We start from the raw sequence: 19,815 nt of genomic DNA, 5'->3' as shown, positions 1-19,815 counted from the left end.
GCTGTGCTGGTGTTTTCAGCGTTCCAAACATGCACTTAGAGGGCCGCTCATTTCCCTGGGCCACATAAGCGGCTGGGGGTTTCTAGATAACACACAGTACCTGGGCACTTGATGAAAAAGGAAACTGGGAATTCTTAGCACAGCCTGTTCACACAGACTCTTCAAGCTGGGTTGGAGTTGTTTGCTGCACTTGGCATTCGTTCTCGGTGTCAATGGATTTTCTCTGCTTGACAGAAAGGAGAGGAACAGCTGCTACAGGGAAATTTTGGAATGAAATTGGAGAGTGAGGGAGGCAGCGCGGGTACCAGGGAAGCTATGGCACTAAGGCCAAGGAGGGAGGAGGGAGTGCATCAGAGTAGAAGATAGCACGAGATGGGGTCAGGGAGAGAGAGCAGAGGTCAGAATCACTAGGAGAAAACCCATATTTATGCTCAAAATAGGAGAGCCTCCCTCAGCTTCCGGGCATAAATGTGCACATTTTGAGAAGACCTTCAGCACAGCCCGGTACACTTAAGCCTAACTGAAAATGTTAGTCATCGGTGCTGCAATGAGTCATGTCCCCCACCCTCCTTCCATCCCTGCGCCACCTCATCGAGGCGAGTGAAAGTACAGATGAAGAGGAAGGTTGAGCTGAGGACAGCACCACAAGCCATTCAGCGCTGTGGAATTTCTCAGTCTCTCACTATGTCAATGCTCATCTCATGAATCTTTCACATTCAGCAGTTGGTGTATGCGGAGAAGAGCAGTGGCCATCTGGGGAAAGAGATTAGGGGAATTCCTTCCTCAGGCAGCCTGCTGGGCAGGGAAACATTTTCTCAAGGGGGGAAGAAACAAACAGCATCAGAGACAAATGTCTGAAAGGTAGAAAAGGGGAGAGGTGTATTCACTTGCTGATTGCCACATTAATCAGAACACAAAAAATGGAAGGAAAAATCACAAATGATTCCCAACCTGTGTACAATAAGGGGTGGGATATCAGTTTTGGATGGGTATTAACACCAAGGGAAATAATAGGACCCAAATCCTGGTCCCACTGAAGTCATTTTGCCATTGATTTCAATGGGGCTAGGCTTACAGCCTTAGTTTTGGTCAGGTTTAGGCAGTGGGGTCTGGAAGACGGTACTGGGAATCAGGATATCACAAGTTCTAGTCTGTCTGTCACTAACTTGCTTGGTTATGATGGGCAAATCACTCTGTCTCTTTTTCTCCATCAGTTTAACTGGAGTCAGGCTGTAGGATCATGTTCGGAGTTATTCTGCTACTACACAGGAATGTTAAAACTTTTTATTTGAAAACCTGTTTCATTGTAAAATAGCCTTTTTCTAGAATAAAAATTGGGTCTAAAACAGAGATAATCATACTTATTTTCTCCCATCTTTGTCTGTTGTATTGTAGTGGGGTGGCAGTGCCACTATAGTTAAGGTTGCATCACGACTTCTGTTTAAAGGTCAATCTTTCTAAGTCCTCTAAAGTTGGCATGCTTAGTCAGGTTCTTTTGAAATTTGGTGTGCACAAGTAGGGTCAGTGATCCAAATCTGGGGTCATTTGAGCTAAGGGTTGTGGAGATAAGCCCACCAAAACTACAATTTTTTCAAAAATTGTCTAGGTTTTTCGTTTGGTTGGAGTTGGGTTTTTTTTGTTTGTTTTGCACTGAGCTAGAGATCAAACTATTGATGTGATATAAGTCAAAATGATCTCAATCTGTCAAGTTTTACCTAAGGTATTGCATGGCACCCATTAAATACTTGGGGAACCCAAACGGTAAATAGTATTTAAGAAAATGCACGTTTTACTGTGTGTGTGTGTGACAATATAGAAAAATGTCTAGAGGGTTTCCATTTACCCCCCTTTATATACTTTAAAGCTCAACTCTTATTAGTGCTCTAAAATCTGAATGGTTATTCAGCTTGCTTTGAAATATGGTGTGTTTCATGGGGATTCTGGGTCGTGTCAGTAATCCAAATTTGGGACTATTTGACCAAGGGGTTCCTGAGTTACACCCCCCAAAAAACTGTTTCCTTCTGCTGCTTTGGATTGTTAAAGTGAGAGGTACTGACTGGAGTAATCACATAGGCCTCACTGAAACTGATGGCTGTGACCTCACCCTTCAATAACAGAACTAAGAATAAATCAGGGGTGGCCAACCTGAACCTGAGAAGGAGCCAGAATTTACCAATGTACATTGCCAAAGAGCCACAGTAACATGTCAGCAGCCCCACATCAGCTCCTCCCAGCGCCTCCTGCCCACTGGCAGCTCTGCCTATCAGCGCCTCCCCCTCCCTCCCCATACATTTCGTGGCATGCAGAAGGCTCTGGAGGGGCGGGGGAGCAGCGAGGGCATGGCAAGCTTAGAGGAGGGGGCAGGAAGGGGTGGGCTGGGGGCAGGGCGTGTGGCAGAACCAGGGGTTGAGCAGTGAGCACCCCCTGGCACATTGGAAAATTGGCACCTGTAGCTCCAGCCCCGGAGTCGGTGCCTATACAAGGAACCACATGTTAACTTCTGAAGAGCTGTATGTGGCTCTGGAGCCACTGGTTAGCCACCCCTGGGATAAATTAATCCCAAGCCCCCAGCTAAGACAAAAGAAGGTTTGGACTGAGGTGTGGAGGTTGGCGACAATTTGTGAGGCATGGGAGGGAGCAGTTTTATTTTGGGGGAGATGTAATCAAAGTATCTGGGGGAAAATGAAACCTGTGAATGCCTCTGGGGAGGGGAAGGGTATTAGGGGGCGGAGGAGCGGGGGAATGGGGTAGAGGGGTTTGGGACTGCCATGAGGGGGCGTTATGGGTAGGGAGATAAATAGGTATGGGTAGTAGGGGAGGGGAGAGAGGTTGGGGGCTCAGATGAGGGAGGTGTGGCACCTACCAGTACTGAGTGTACCCCCAGCCCCCCTGAGCCCCCCAGCTCTGTCAGTGCAACCCCAGCTTTGCCCAGTCCAACCCCCCGGCAATCCCAGCTTTGCCATTGCATTCCAATCACCTCTCACCCCCACCCTCTGCACACCGCAGCTCTGCCAGTACACCCCAACCATCCACAGTTCTGCAATTGCACTCTACCTCCCAGCACCTCCAGCTCTTACAGTGCATCCCAACCACCTTGCACCCCAACCTCCTTGCACACCCAGCTCTGCTGCTGCATCCTAGCTCCCAGTGACTCACCCCAACCTCCAGCAGCCCACAGCTCTGCCAATGCCCCACAGCCCTTTCACAACAGTCACGCTCACCCACAGGATTCCACCTACCACTTTTAAAGGACACACACCCACAAAAGTCGCCCACGCCACCCACCCTCTGTTCACCTCTATCTGGCAGTAACCAATGGGAATTATTTGCATACACTTCAGCTGCAGTCAGGGTGTTAGGTGTACCTACACCAGTGGTTCTCAACCACTTGCACCCCAATCAGCACACAGCTGCGGCCCATGTGACATTCTCAGAGCCATACAGGTAGTATGTATAGTGTGTGGATGAAGCCCATATAACACATAGAAAGCTGCCCATGCGGCCCACAATGGTAAATTGGTTGAGATCCACTGACCTACACTAACTGGTGGAGGCAGTAGTCCGTACTGCCTGGTAAAGGTGTGTTTGTGATATGAGGCCATGTCTGCATTCCTTTGAGGAGTGTGACAGAGCTGTGACTGTGATAGGAGGAGGTCTCTGCTCTGTTTCCTGCAGTGTGTGTGCGGAAAGGGAAATGCTGCATGGGTCTCTGATAGATCCAGTATATAGTGTTTCAATATAGAACTCTGTAAGTTATATAATTAGCAGGGCGCAGAGGTTTTATTACAAAGGTCAGTAGCAAGCTGGGATGTGATAGCAGTCTAAGCATTTATTACCTCCTGGTAAAGTGAATGTGGTCAGTGTCAGGTGCAGCTCTACTGAGTGGCAGAGGCAATAGTTAGCTCTGCTTGGTAGAGGGTGTTTTTGAGATCTATGGATTAGTTTGAGATGTGCAACAGAACTGTGGATGTGATATGAGGCAATCTGTGTTTTCCACCCTTTCATTTCTGTGTACTTTCAGGATCCACTATGCATCATTTTTGTCCAGAATTGTGTAGGTTAAGTTGGCCGCAGGGCATACGGCTTTTATTCCAAAGGATATTGTCAACAGTGGGGTGAAATATGAGAGGATTCTAATGCTTAAATGTAGGTTAAGTGAAAGTGTTGGTTGAGATGGTATCCTGTGAGTAGGTGTAAGGGAGTTGTAAAAGGCTGTGAGGTGGTTCTTAAATTGTACGTGTATGGTATACTTCGTGGGGAGTTTGCGGAGTGTGTGAGTGTATGCCAGGGTCTGGAACCTCTTGAGTCTTATGGTGACAAGGGCCGGTGTGAGTATTGCTCAAAGAGGATTGCTCAAAGAGAGGCATTGCTCAAAGAGGATACAGGGGAGATGGCATGGTAAAACCTTTTTTTTCTCTTTTTCTCCTTTAATAGTGTCAGATGGAATCCTGTGGTTGAGAGTGAATTGGAGGTAAAAGGAGGTGAAGAGTTTGTACATTTCAGCACTTGTGGTTCTGGCAGAGCAAAAATATGTGTATTAATGAGGCATATTGTGGCATTGCTGAAAGAGGACAGAGTTAAGGTTACATGGGCAACCTTAACTGTGCATTTCCTGGCTTTCAGAAGTCTGAGTTTTTCTCAACTCAACATTCTGCATGTCACCAAACAACCTTAATTCTGCACTAACATAATTTTTTTCCATAGATACTAGATAAATGGTCCATCTAGTCTAGTGTCCTGTCTCTGAGCACTGTCAGATACCACATGTTGCAGAGGAAAATGTAATGCCCCCTCTTGCCTCACCATAGTGCATCTAATTGGGCAATGCTCTGTAATGTGCATGAGGGTAAGTACTTCTTCCTGACCCTAGGTGGTGATCAAATCACATCCTCCTGAAACATGAAGACTGAGAGCATTTATAATTCTCTTGAGAACAGGTCCCCATGGTACTTACTGCTCACAGTGGAGGGCTGCATCCCAACCTCTCTCTTGGTATTTCAGTAGCATTTCTGCATTTAGGGAACAATTCTGATCCAATCAAAATAAATAGTAAAACTTACATTGACCATAATGATGCAGGCTTGCATGTGTAATGGACCAGCTGATGTGTCTAGCCCAAATTAATCCACTGACTTGAATGGAGGTACACCAGGGATGGATTTGATCAAATGGGTCTGATTCCCATTTATAGTAAGTCCCTGTAACACTGCTCTAGCCACATAAAGGGGCCTTAACATGGTTGTAAAATTCAATCTGAGTATAGGAGTAGGGTAGTATCCCTTTAAATAGTTTGTGAGACTGCTAGTGGCTCTCACCATGTTCTGTGTTTAAGACGCCATCAGAAACTTGCACAATCTGGAGCGTATATGTGCAGCTAGGCCTTGTGTATCATGTATATTCAGTAAATATGATTATTTGACCCCATTATGCTCATGTGGTTCCTTCATATGATGGTGGTTGCGTAAAGAGCAAAAGATACAACACATTTCAACCCACCTTAAGGCCCCTGTACTGTGTCAGAGTGATGTAAAAGAACCTTAGTGTAAAGGAGAATCAGGCCCAATCTGTACTGTAAAACAGCTGGCTGCATTGATGTAAGCATTGAAAAATCAGGCCTGAGTTTTATCCACAGTGGACCTAGTAAATCAGAGCATGATGCATCAGCATGTCAGAGCAATCACACTTTGTATGTGAGGAGATAGATTGCCTGTGTGTGCCACAACTAGCCTGCCAGATACACAACCACTGGCAGCCTGATGCTCTCTCCCTAGTACTGTAAAGGCGGAAACTATCTGCAGATGCCTTCCAGCAGTGCTAAGTTCCAAGCCTCTGTACCTGCTTGTGTTCAGCGACCCTGTGATAACAACGGTAGAAAACCATGCAGCCCTTGACATGTCCTCCCATTACAGTGGGGCTTTCCCAGGGCAGGGGGAGAAACCCAGTGCAGCACTTAGCTACATTTCTATATCTATCAGTTGGATTGTGGCAAGTCTAATGGTTTGGTGAGTTATGCACTGAACTCTGACTTTCCAAGACTAAATATAGAAAACGTGCACTCTGTAGGGGCTATATTTAGCTTTGCTGAGGTTAAGAGGGGAGGTGCTTTGTTACTCAAGCCGGGAAAGCAAAATGACTGCTGTCAGGGAAGCTTGGTTGATGCAGCAGCAGGAGCCTCTGCCTAAAATTGCCCAGTTGTTTCAGCGTGGGAAGGAACTAAATTAGAACCAACATACCTGATTGCTCTGTTTATAACATGCGATCTGGTAGCTGTCCTATTTAGGCTGATGGCTCTGAGTTGGTTACTTCATCCAGACAGGATGTTATGTCCCAGGTGCTCCACTCGAATACTTAGAATGATGCTTATTTAGATAGAGGAGAGACTTTAAATTATATAGATTGAAATTCAGAATTGCAAGGACCAAGTTTATCTCAGCTAGCAAATAATATTTTGCCTAAAGACACTCACAGGTAGTAAATCATGTCTCTCTGACACTAGCCTGGGCAGGGCTTTTTAGGAGCATCAAAAGTTCATAAACAAGGAGGACTGGCTGGCTCAGGATTGCAGCCTTTCCCCTCTTATTCACCTGCTCTAGTGCAGGGGTTCTCAACCTTTTTCTTTCGGAGCCCTTCCCCCCCGGCAACATGCTTTGAAATCTCCATGGCCCACCTGTGCCACAACAACTGTTTTTCTGCATATAAAAGCCAGAGACAGGGTTAGGGGGTAGCAAGCAGGGCATTGCCTGGGGCCTGGGCTGGGGGATCTATGAAGCTAAGTTGCTCAGGATTCGGCTTCAGCCCCGGATGGCAGGGCTCGGGGCCCCAGGCTTCAGCCCTATGCAGTAGGGCTTCAGCTTTCTGCCTTGGGCCCCAGCAAGTTTAACGCTGGCCCTGCTTGAAAATACCTTTCTATAGTCTAGTGTAAAATATCTAGTATAGTTCCCTCAGTGCATTTTTCAGTGGACAAGTGACTACATCAGAAAAATCACCCCCACAGCTAGATTTCTTTGGCTTCATGCCACCAGTTGCACTCACGACTGAATTTTGGAAAAGACACATGGCTATAAAAAGAAATAAAAACCCTGGGACAACTGTAAGTTTTCTTGTCAGAATCAAATTGGAATAGTAGGAGAACCTTGGATATGTTACCTTAAATAAACCTTTCCTAGCCCAAACCAGACCCAACCTTGGGTAGTTTGTGAGATATGACATGTTAACAGCCTGCTGCAGGATGGGGGGCCAGCAAAGGTATAAGTACAGTTGGGTACTTTGTGAGTTCTGAGGTATCTTACACCTCCTTCTATCCCCACAGCATGTTACACCTACTTAGATTCCACTTGACTTACTTAAGGCAGGTCTACACTTAAAATGCTGCAGCTCTCCCGTCAGTGTAGTTAATTCACCTCCACAAGAGGCGGTAGCTATGTTGGTGGGAGAAGCCCTCCTGTTGACACAGCGCTGTCTATACTGGGGGTTAGGTCGGTATAACTGCGTTGTTCCTGGGAGTGGATTTTTCATACCTCAAGCAAGGCAATTATACCGATGTAAGTTTATAGTGTAGACCTGGCCTAAGACTAATACCCACTTACCATCACTTAACTCACCCCGCCATCTTACACATCACCTTGGAATTTGGCCCACCGAGCCTAAGAAGACATTATTCACACACACAGGGCTCAAGCAAGAAAGGCAATTAACAACAGGGTGCAAGGATGTGTAAATTCAGGATGTTCATCCTCTCCATTAATTTACACCTCCCTACATCTTCTGCCATCTTGGTGTGTAAGTCGCACCAACTTCAACTCTCTTACATATCAGTAAGTGGGTGGAAGTAGGCTTAGGGGAGACAGAGTGCAAATGTGCCTGATTCTTCCCTAAGTTAAACCCTCTCCTCTCTGCTGTAAGAGCCAGCTCTCAGTTCTGCTATTCTTTTCATGCCAATGGGAGGTCGGCACAAACAGGGACAGGTAAATATTAGAAGTGAGATCCCACAGGTGGAGCTGGGAGAAGAAACCAGCCCTTTGAAATGCTCTTCTCCTCCTAGGTGCTGTGCACCAAAGTAGGCACCATGACCTAATTATTCAACTGTACAATGTGTAAAACCCTAGATTTGAAAGAAACCTGCCCACACATACAGTGTATACTGTTAAAAAAAGAGCAGAGCAATATTAAAAAAAACAAATTAATGTGCCGGAACCCAACTCACTCTTTGTCTGTCATGATGACTTAGATTGTAAAAGTTTCTGAGGGCAGGGCCTTGCCTCTTACTCTGTGTTCGTACAGTTGCTAGCACAATGGGGCCCCCGCTCTAGATTGGGGGACTCCCTGCACATCTGCAATATAAATAATGATGATGATGATGATGATTCTGCATCCTCACTCACACAATAGCACTACTGGTAGAGGCAGGTCCTGCTCAGTGTGAGTAAAGGCATGAGAATCCATCCCTGAGAGTCTTTATGCATCCTCCTTAGTTTCCCTCTGAGTTCCCCCTCTCAAGTACTGAGTAGGCCCACCCCCTTTTGAACTGTCTCTTTTGTCAGTCTTCATCTGAAGGAACAGCTGGTTCTCCCAGGCATTATGTCCTGGTTTTGATTAATATTGTGTAAGATTGAACAATATCCCAGGTATTATATCCAGAGCGTTGTGCATTAGAAATGAATAAGGGCCTGATTCCAGGAGGTCTATGCAGTAAGGTACAACTCCGGTTATGTCTACACTTTGAGCTGGGGGTGTGAGCGGCTAGCTGCCCTGAGTACAAACCCGTCCAAGATGCTAGGTGCATACTCGTGTGGCTAGCCCCACCCACGGCTCGTGCTGTCACGTCTGCACTCTATTTTTAGCATGCTAGCTGCGAATCACAGCCCCTGCTTGAAGTGTAGGCGTACCCTCAGTGTGAGTAAGGGTGCCAGAGTTTGTTTATACAAAAAGAGCAACTGAAATTGCATCACCCACACAAAGGATCCATATGCCTGTTCTGTTTCTTTTGTTTTCATGTTCAGTTTCAAATAGCCCGCAATGACCTAGGCTGGGCATTTCCTGTGATTAGCAGCCTTTGGGGCTGGTGACCTTTAGACAGATCTTGGCCTACCCTCTCATTAATTTCCAGAAAATACCTTTCCCTCAGCTGGATAGTACTAGGCTACAGCCTATCCCTCACCAGAGCTTATTTAAAAAAAAAAAGAAAAAAGAAAAAAAAAAGATGCCAGCTCAAGATGGTTTTCTTTTGGAGCAGCAGTAGCTTCCATATTCTTTCTCACACACCCTCACTCACACACACACACTCCCCAATCATAAAATGATAGAAATTAGCAATGTGACAGGCCTATTTGATTATCTAGTCTATCCCTACCATTTCCTAGGGTCTGATTCTCCATTATCCTGCACCTTGTACAATCATTTACACCAGGGCAAAGTGATGTAAAGTGGGCGCCATTCTGGCACTCACATTGCCTTTCTTCTCGTGCATTATCTGGTCTAGTGTAAAATATCTCACAGGATGAAGCTTCTCCCACTTCCCTTAGAGATTATTCCCTGGCCTAATACATCTCATTATTAGCAAGTTCTTCTTGGTATTTATCATAAAATTTCCTTTGTTGGATTTAATCCCTAGTTATAGCACCTTGGACCATCCTAAATAATTCCCTTTCCTCTTTGTTCTTTGCATACTTCACCTACTTATAGACATTAGTTTGTACTCTTAGTTGTCATATAGCCAAGCTATACAGTACGTAGTATTTAATCTTTAAATCAATCCCTCCAGGGCCCTGCTGCCAGTGACTGAAGTTTTGATTGGAAGGGAGTTGGTACCAGCACAACTCAGAAGAACTGGATGTTTTTCTATTATGAGAAGCAGGTTATTGAGTTTCAACAGTATCTTGCCCTTCATTCTCTTAGTGGAACTGTTTGTGAGTTCTCCACAGCAGGCTGCCTTTAGCTGGCAAGAGTTATTTCCCTGCTTTCTTCCCACCCCTCCCCCCCACCCCTTGACTATGCTAGGGCAGTACAGACAGAAACACCTGAGAATAACTGAATCCATTCTTCATTGCAGTCACACCAAACTAGAGGGGGTTCAGCACATCAGGCTCATGTGAGCCTCACTAGAGGAAAACCATTGTCAAGAAAACACTGCAGTGCCTTGTTCTATGTCATGGGGGCAGGGGCATTCTACACTGTGTACATTCTTCTGTTCTGTACTGTAGCAAACAAAGGACTATTTAGAACATGTATATGTGTGTGCATAGACCTCTATGTACACACTCCCCGTATCAGCACCTATCATCAGTTGTTTGGGTGCTTATCTGATCTGAACCTCCCAAACTTTTTACTTTAGATTGTAAGCTCTTTGGGGCAAGGCCTGTCTTTTTTGTTCTGTGTTTGTAAAGTGCCTAGCACCATGGGGTTCTGGTCCATGACAGGGACTCCTGGGAACTATTGCAATGCAATTTATTATTGTTGTTGTTATATTTATTAATAATAATAAATATTTGCCCATCATTAATTCCATAGATAACAAAAAAGAAAGAGGTACTTTAAAACAAGCCCTCCCCACATGTGCAATGTTTATATCTTAACATAAATTGTCAAATTCAGATTGAGTTTTAAACAGATTTATTTTAAAAATAAATAAATGTCCACTGTAATGTCACATATATCGTCATATATAATCTGTCTGTACAGTGAGCTCTAACATGGATGGTATGTGCCTTAGAGGTACCTAGGGAGAAAGAAAGAGAGATTCAGATTAGATTTGTAGGATTGAGGCTACTTTGCCACAACTTTGGAGGAGAGGAGAAAGGGAAAAAGAAACAAGATGCACATATTATACCATCATGTAGTCTCAGTGAGAAGGCACATACCCATACTGAGAAGTGTGGTTTCTTTTTAATGGGAGGATGTTGGTGTCTATATTCATTGAGTCAGCTGCCTGGTGCTATGAGGTGATCAGTCTTAAAAGCAGCACAAGTAGAAAAATAGGATTTTACAATCAGACAAGCAAGAGATGATATATTAAAAGTTACAGGGAACAAAATCCCACCGGATATAGTGAGAATAAAAACATTGTTTTGTGAAGGGCTTTGAGACCCAGTGATGAAAAGCACTATATAACAGCTAGGTATGATGATGTTGATGATGATGCAGGCAAGTAAGAATTCTATTCCATTATCCTTCTGCTAATACAAAGCCAGGCTGACAAAACCAGAGCTGAAACTAGACTGTATGGTTTATAACAGGCAAAAATCTTTGATATGAGGTAAGGCCCTGATTGTGCAAAAGTTTACACATGAGCTTAATTTTACACACAAGAGCAGTCCCATTGAATGCATACTGATGCTACTCACATGTATAAAGTCAAGCATGTGCATATTGGAAGGATCAGAGGTTGTAAATAAATCCATTAATTCAAAATATTAGAATACTGTAATTATATTTTTAAAAAAATTTAAAGTGAGGAAAATCAGTTAAGTTTCTGCTGTCAACTTTAACTCTGTCCTCCAAACAATCCCAGAAATAGCTATACCATTGCTAACTACTCTTCTTCTGTATTTTTTATTTCAGAAGTGTTACAACATTTCTATGTAAACATTTTTGAAACTTTCACCCACTAGAGCTAATCGGGGTGGATAAAAATCAAGCACTGTTTTTTTAATTTAAATCTGTCTTTTTAATTTAAATTACAATGTTTTTCTTTTTTTAAAAATAAATCTGTTTAAAACTCAATTTGAATTTGACAATTGATGTTAAGATACAAACCTGCTATCATCTATTAAAATCATTTAAATAAACAACATAGTAATATGCTGAATTAACGAGCTCTCCTCAAGTTAAGGCTTTATTTTTCTATTAAAAATAGTGGGAAAAGATCTTTCACTAACTTGTAAGGTCAAGCTTTATAAAGATGGCACAATATGACATGAACTAAATTAAGTATCTATATCATTTTCAGTATTTATAATGAAGTGAATTCCAAATGTCAACGCTTTCAATCTCTGTTGTGCAGAAAAGCTTTTGTCTTAATTACTTTTTATTTCAGTTTAGCAGAAATACTTTTAATTTCACATTTGCAGTCTATTCTATTCATCAGAGTCATCTAGCACTCTTCAGCATAGCTTCTACTGTAGATGTCAACAACAGGAAAGTTGGGGGGAAAACATTTTTACTTTTTTTAAATGCTGGTTTTGTGCTTTTTTCATTGAATTCCAATTTCTATCCAAATGCAGCTTGACACTAGTAATGAATAAAAAATTAAGCATTATCTAATAAAGAAGAAATGCATCCATCACATTTTCTAACATAATGAAAAAATGTAGAAACTATTAATCTGAATAAACGTATGTTAAGCTACATAATTGTGTGACTAAATGTGTATAGGTTTCAGAGTAGCAGCCGTGTTAGTCTGTATTCGCAAAAAGAAAAGGAGTACTTGTGGCACCTTAGAGATTGTTAGTCTCTAAGGTGCCACAAGTACTCCTTTTCTTTTTGTAAATGTGTATAGTTATAGCATATCCTCTTGGATAGCAAAAGGACTTTCCAAATCTCACAAAAAGGTTATATTTAGTGGTAAATAAGAAAATCTACATATTTTAATGATTATATTAACTGATAAGAATGAAATGGGAAAATAAAAGTACAAACAGAAAACACAATTAAAATTGATGATTTAAATAAAGGTTTTTCTGCTTGCTGATTTAAACCAGTCTACTCTGGAACTAACAGAATAATTTGTAACAAATAATTTAATTTGATGAATTTTACCTAATTTTTAGTTGGAGGATTGTTCATGAGTAACATCTGATTTTCTCAGATGTATCCATCATTTGATATTATTATTTATTGAATCATTTTGGTCAGCAATTCCTCATCTGTAGATCATTTTCAAGCTGTTTGTTGTGAGCATGCAATATTCAAAAATTGAGTTGTGTTGTAATTTTGGTTATAATATAAGTCAGGTGTTAGGTTTCCGTCCCCCTGTTGGATAAACACAATTCCTAAAATTAGTTTTCCAACCCTAATACTTGCATGTATGAATTCACATTTCTTTCAGCACAAATATTCCCTAATATATTGCCTTTGAAAATCTCTCCCACAAATATATGTGGACAAAAAATGCTAAAGAGGCATGCACACAGTTAAAACAAATTCATTTAAAAACTGAAATAAATATTCATAGTGTGATACTGCACCCCATATTCTTCACAATGATATTATGATATGATTATGACAGAGTTATGATGTATTTTATGCAAGATAGGTCATGTGAGGTGTCATTGGAAAGGTTCTGATTTGCTGAATATGATTATCCTATTTGATTATCCTATACTAGACAAGATGCTTTCATTCTATACAGTGGATGGGGAGTGGGCCATTAGGAAAACAATAGGTCTTAGGAAAATCTTATCTCCCACCTGGGAAGTCTTCCTGAGAATGCTACAGACAGCCTCTAAGTAATGGCTATTAGGACTCTACAAGGACATGTGATAAGACCACATGTCTCTAGACTCCATCTTGGGATGTCAGTAATTTTCCACAGGCCAATCTGAGGACCAAGCTTTGAAACAAAGGGTTCCCTCTATATGCAAAAGCTATATAAGGCAGGGAGTGACATCATCTGGGGTTCTTCACTTCCCACACAAGAAGACTCCTGGAAACACCTGAGGAACAAAGACTGAACTGAGGGAAGTGCTGGATCCATGCTAAAGGGATTTTTAGCCTGTGAATGGAACACCTGAGGATTCCAAGCTGTAAGCAAGTGCAGCTTGTGCCTTAAGAATCTGCAGCCTGCTTGTATCATCTCTTAGGGTGAGAAACTGCTATTCATATCCAATCTATTTAGTATATTAAGTTTAGTTTGTGTTTTTTGCTTATTTGCTAGGTAATCTGCTTTGATCCGTTTGCTATCACTTATAATCACTTAAAATCTATCTTATTTTTGCTTTATCTAAACCAGTGTGTGGGAATCATAACTCAGGGGCAAAAGGCTGTTACATATTCCTCTCCACATTGAGGGAGGGGGTGAATTTTATGAGTTTACGCTGTGCAGTTCCTTGTGCAGCATAAAACGGTATAATTTTGGACTTATACTCCAAAGGGGGTTGTGCCTGAGGAGCTGATAGTAGCTTTCCCCTGCAGGGGCTAGTCAGTGAGCCTGCTTGTAACTGCAGCTGGGTGTGTCCCTACCTGTATGTATGCTGGTGAAAGTGAAAGCTCGAGGGCTCTGTAGCTTGTCACAGCAATATAGTGTGATCAGAAGCCAAGGTTGGTGGGTCAGGGGGTTCAGGAGTACCCCAGTTCCAGGTGGCATCCCTGGGGGAACCCATCACACAAGGAAGATTTGTTGAATTATTCGTCCAGCTCTGTTCACTACAGGTAAGAAGGAAATACTATTCATTCTACAGAGATTCTGACTCTCTTCATTCCTCTATGGTAAATAAGTAAGATTTGGTGTATGGAGTGCTCTGAATTCTACATCTTACATTATTATTTATTTATTCAATGACCATCATGCCTAGGAGCTACAGTCATACACCAGGACCCAATTGTGCTAGGTGCTGTACCAACACAGAAGAAAAAAGACAATCCTTGCCCCTATACTGTTATGAATGATAAGCCTGTGGACTTCATAAAAGACCAGCTATGGCTGTGGAAATTGAACATTTCTAGTGGCAAGGTACTTCACTTCTTCATTACAAATAGGCACCTGCTATTTGGCTCTCCTAATTTGCAAGCTGTGCTTGGCATGTCTGTTATGCTTCTGTGTTTCTTGATCCTGAGTTCCTTGGTTTAATTTAAGGAGCTTAAAAACTCTTCTAGCTATATTGGGAGAGCTTTGTAAACTTGAACAAAAGCTATTCAATTTCTGGAGTTCAAAACTTACCTAATTTCCTTTACACAGACACTTTGGCTTTCAAAATTATACTGGCAATGCCTGCAGAACTTGTACCCTTGTTGAATCAAAGCAATTTGGTTTGAAGAGTTTACAGACTCTTCACGCGAGGCCTGGAAAGTTTATTCAACTCTATTATGCACCATCAAGAAATTTATAAACTCCACACAGAGATCTGAGAGGTTCAAATACCTGTAATAAATAAATTCAGAATTAATCAGACAACCTTCTAAAAAATACTCCAATAGTCTAGATCTAGTCTGGGATCTGCTCAGATCTCAAAAACAAAGCAAGATCAAATGTGGCAGTAAGTAGAGGAGACCTCTGAGAAAAACCAATGCACAGCAAACAGAAGTGTTGTTGGTTTAGTGAGTAGCTCTCTTGCTTCAGAAAAAACATTGAACCAGTACCTCCACAAGATATTAAAGGGGGTGGTGGTGCTGCTGGCAGTTCATATTTTCTGTGAGCTGTAAAAGCAAGTTCCTTATAGGCATTAAAATAGTCTTCTTTACTTTTTTTCATAACTGTTCTGCTTTGCTATATGCTATTAAACAGCTGCCACATTCCAACACAGAGGTGGCAGCATCTCAATGGTGGATAAAGTAATTTGTGATTTTTTTTCAGGACAGAATGTCTGATTTTTATTACTAGGAACTCATTTTTCATTGGAATTCAGCCTGCAGGGCAAAAACTAACTGTGGGAAAAGAGGGATGTAACTGGTTGGAAAACCATTCCCAGAGAGTAGTTATCAGTGATTCACAGTCATGCTGGAAGAGCATAACAAGTAGGGGCCTGCAGGGATCAGTTCTGGGTCCAGTTCTGTTCAATATCTTCATCAGTGATTTAGATAATGGCATACAGAGTACACTTATAAAGTTTGCAGACGATACCAAGCTGGGAGGGGTCACAAGTGCTTTGGAAAATAGGATTAACATTCAAAATGATCTGGACAAACTGGAGAAATGGTCTGGAGTAAATAGGATGAAATATTACGAAAATGTTTCGGGGTCTAGAGCACATGACTTATGAGGAGAGGCTGAGGGAGCTGGGATTGTTTAGTCTGCAGAAGAGAAGAATGAGGGGGGATTTGATAGCTGCTTTCAACTACCTGAAAGGGGGTTTCAAAGAGGATGGCTCTAGACTGTTCTCAATGGTAGCAGATGACAGAACGAGGAGTAATGGTCTCAAGTTGCAATGGGGGAGGTTTAGATTGGATATTAGGAAAAACTTTTTCACTAAGAGGGTGGTGAAACACTGGAATGCGTTACCTAGGGAGGTGGTAGAATCTCCTTCCTTAGAGGTTTTTAAGGTCAGGCTTGACAAAGCCCTAGCTGGGATGATTTAACTGGGACTTGGTCCTGCTTTGAGCAGGGGGTTGGACTAGATGACCTTCTGGGGTCCCTTCCAACCCTGATATTCTATGATTCTATGATTCTATGATTCTATGGATGAAATTCCATATGGACAAATGCAAAGTACTCCATTTAGGAAGGAACTATCAGTTGCATACATACAAAATGGGAAATGACTGCCTAGGGAGGAGTATTGCAGAAAGGGATCTTGGGGGGGGCATAGTGAATTTCAAACTAAATATGAATCAAGAGTGTAATGCTGTTGCAAAAACGAGCAAACATCATTCTGGGATGTATTAGCAGGAGAACTGTAAGCAAGACACAAGAAGTCATTCTTCGACTCTACTCAGCGCTGATTAGGCCTCAATTGGAGTATTGTGTCAGGAAGGATGTAGACAAATTGGAGAAAGTCCAGAGAAGAGCAACAAAAATGATTAAATGTCTAGAAAACATGACTTATGAGGGAAGATTGAAAAAACTCGGTTTATTTAGTCTCGAAAAGAGAAGACTGAGCGGGGACATAACAGTTTTCAAGTATGTAAATGGTTGTTACAAGAAGGAGGGGATAAAAATTGTTTTTCTTAACCTCTGAGGATAGGACAAGAAGCAATGGAGTGAAATTGCAGCAAGGGCGGTTTAGGTTGGACATTAGGAAAAACTTCCTAACTGTCAGGGTGGTTAAGCGCTAGAATAAATTGCCTGGGGAGGTTGTGGAGTCTCCATCACTGGAGACTTTTAAGAGCAGGTTAGACAAACACCTGTCAGGGATGGTTTAGATAATACTTAGTCCTGCCATGAGTGCAGGGGACTGGACTAGATGATCTTACAAGATCCCTTCCAATCCTATGATTCTATGTACAGGAATATGTCTATAAATGTTAATAATAATAATGGTGATGATAATAATAATAGAACTAAAATGCTGTGTGAGGGCTTATCTACACACAGAAATTATGCCATTTTAACTATACTAGTATAATTAGTTATACACCTCCACCCCCAACCCCAGTGTACATGCAGTTATACCAATATAAATGTGCATAGTGTGGTATAATTTATTTCCATCAGGAAGGGGAATAAGCTATACCAGTATAAGCCCATGTATATTCATGTAACTGCATCCTCACTAGGAGTTGTACTTGTATAAGTATATTGGTAAAAAATGACACCCTAACGGAAATAATTATGCCATTATAAAAATTGTGTGTAGTCCTGACTTAAAAGTCACAAGTGATTGACAGCTCAGGTGCTTCTGTTTGCTATGTAAGTGGCCATGTGCCCCCTGGTGGTCAGATAACTCAATCCAGCCACTTATTTCAATCAAAGTGCAAGGAAGGAATTAGCTCACAGCCTTGAGAATGTTGCTGTCTTTGGGGAAGGCAGTGTACCTCCTTTTGTCAGAACCATTTAGCTCACCTCTGTTTCTGAGGCCACCCATGTAGCACACTCCATGGAGCATGGCTTCTTAGCGCAGTATGTCTTCATTAATTGACTCTAGTAGATCAAGTCCAGCTAAATGAATGCCTCTGAAGGAGAGATCCCTTCATCACAACTTGCACTGTAGCAATTTCTGTTAATAAAGTTTATTTATAATCAGGGTAGGATTACCCAGTCGTTATGCTGGGTGCCATAATATGGCCTTTTCTTTCTAGCGTTCCACAAAGGGACACTTTGCAATCACTTTGGTTGGTAACTGATATTCACAAGATGTAGTTTCCCAGGCAGGGAGCAGCTGAGAAACAGACCAAGGGCATTCTCCCTTTAGTAATAGAGCTGTCAAGCTGAAATGCAGAACCAGAGCACTGCAGTGAAGCATCACTAATGTGCACAGTAGCTTAGGTATTAAGTTCGCTAAGGAATAAAAAGGGCAGGCAAAGAACACTCAGGCAAATGTGTAACAGACAGCTACAAGTGGGAGGAATGTCAGCTTTGAACCCTCACTCTAATAATCTCTTGCATAAGCTTTTATATAAGCAGCCAGTCTCCTCATAGTACCTACCCTGGGGGGTGGGCTCCCAGCATTCCCTCTGGCTGGCTACTCCTCAAGCAGCTGTCCCTCGGGGGAGTCTCTCCTTGAATGTGAGTGAATCAGCCAGCCCCGGAGAACCCTAGAGTGCAGGTGATAGGAGAAGCACAGGCCCCAGGGAAGACTGAGCTCCTGCTGGCTAGTTTTGTGGCTAATGGCAGAATTCTAGCCCTGTCAGGTTTTGCCACCTTCGACTCAAAACCACATTTTTCCTTGCAATGTAAATGAACCCAAAGCAACACAGCTGTTCTACTGGACAGGGCCAAGGCATGATGTGCATGGAAATATCCACCTCGGAGTGTTTCTGAGGCACGATTAATAATGGAAGGTGAAAGTTTGGGGGGGCTAAGATTCACGTCAGTTCTTATGTCATTTGGATCTATTTGCTCAGGCAATGCTACAGGGAACCCCACGGATACAGTAGCTGTAATTTTTTTTATATAACAGGAGCCCCTACAGACTCTCTCGCACTAGACATGCAGCATTGCCAGCTCTCGCGCTTTTATCATGAGTGTGATGATATTTGGTGTGTTTCTTAAAGCCCCAGCTCCTGGAGGCATCTGATCAGGTGAGAAGTTCAGCTTTAATTTTTTTAATATGTAAGTTTCTTGCCCTCACAGTAGTAGAGAAAAGCTTGAAAATGTGACTGAATGTAACCCTGAATCTCAAAACCCAGAAGGCAAAGAGAAAGAACTCCTCATTAAAAACAAATCAAATTTTTAACCTAATCTCATGGTTTTGGGGCCTCATTCATGATTTTTAAATGTGTGGGGTTGGCAATATTGGGCACTGCACAAATGCATGTTAAAAGACAACCTCTTCCCCTAAGAGCTCACAGTCTCAATAGAGAAGACAGATAAAGAAAGTATCATTGTCCTCATTTAATTTATGGGGAGGTTAAGGCATAAAGAAAGCAAGTGACTTGACTGCAAGTGACTTGACTTGAAAATACTAAGTCAAATCGCCTTTCTCTGCACACTTTTTAGCACCTCTACTTCCCATCTGGGTCAGAACGAGGAAATGCAGAGACATATGCAAAAGCACAATAATGGATATTAAAGAATGGTTCTTATTGCTCTGAACCAGGTCACCTTTCCCAGCTGATTATGGAAGGAGGCAGCATGTTTAGTGGTTAGGGCAGGGGAGTGAGAGGAGTCTGGCGATCTGGGTTATCTCCTCAGCTCCGCCACTGGCTCACTAAGTGACTCACTAAATCACTAAGTGACCCTAAGTGCATCCGATGAAGTGAGCTGTAGCTCACGAAAGCTTATGCTCTAATAAATTTGTTAGTCTCTAAGGTGCCACAAGTACTCCTGTTCTTTTAAAGTGACCTTTGTTGAGTCATATCTTCTTCATGCTTCCATTTACTCTTGTGTAAAATGGGGCAGTAAAACAGGCCACCGTGTGGTAAAGCATTTTCAAATCTTGTGATGCCAGGTGCAATCTGAAGCACTTGTCTCATTCCTGGCATTCCGGAACTCATAAATACAGGTGCAGATGACAAAAATGAAGCAACTGAAGAGAGAGGCTGAGAAACCTCTTCAGATATGAATAA

The 19,815-nt window shown here is 42.3% G+C and overlaps 1 long non-coding RNA gene across 1 annotated transcript in view; it reads left to right on the top strand.

Moving 5' to 3' along the window:
- LOC122459457 overlaps positions 1–19,521 on the top strand; it is a 28,546-nt gene extending 9,025 nt beyond the window's left edge. Inside the window, exon 3 of the long non-coding RNA XR_006280170.1 lies at positions 19,493–19,521. This is a non-coding gene — a long non-coding RNA (uncharacterized LOC122459457). The remainder of the gene's footprint in view (positions 1–19,492) is intronic.
- The last annotated feature ends 294 nt before the right edge of the window (positions 19,522–19,815 follow it).

Source organism: Dermochelys coriacea, chromosome 1 (genome assembly GCF_009764565.3).
Source record: "Dermochelys coriacea isolate rDerCor1 chromosome 1, rDerCor1.pri.v4, whole genome shotgun sequence".
Taxonomy (NCBI): domain Eukaryota; kingdom Metazoa; phylum Chordata; order Testudines; family Dermochelyidae; genus Dermochelys; species Dermochelys coriacea.
Note: the sequence above shows the minus strand (reverse complement) of the source record. Positions and strands in the feature narration are given on the sequence as shown.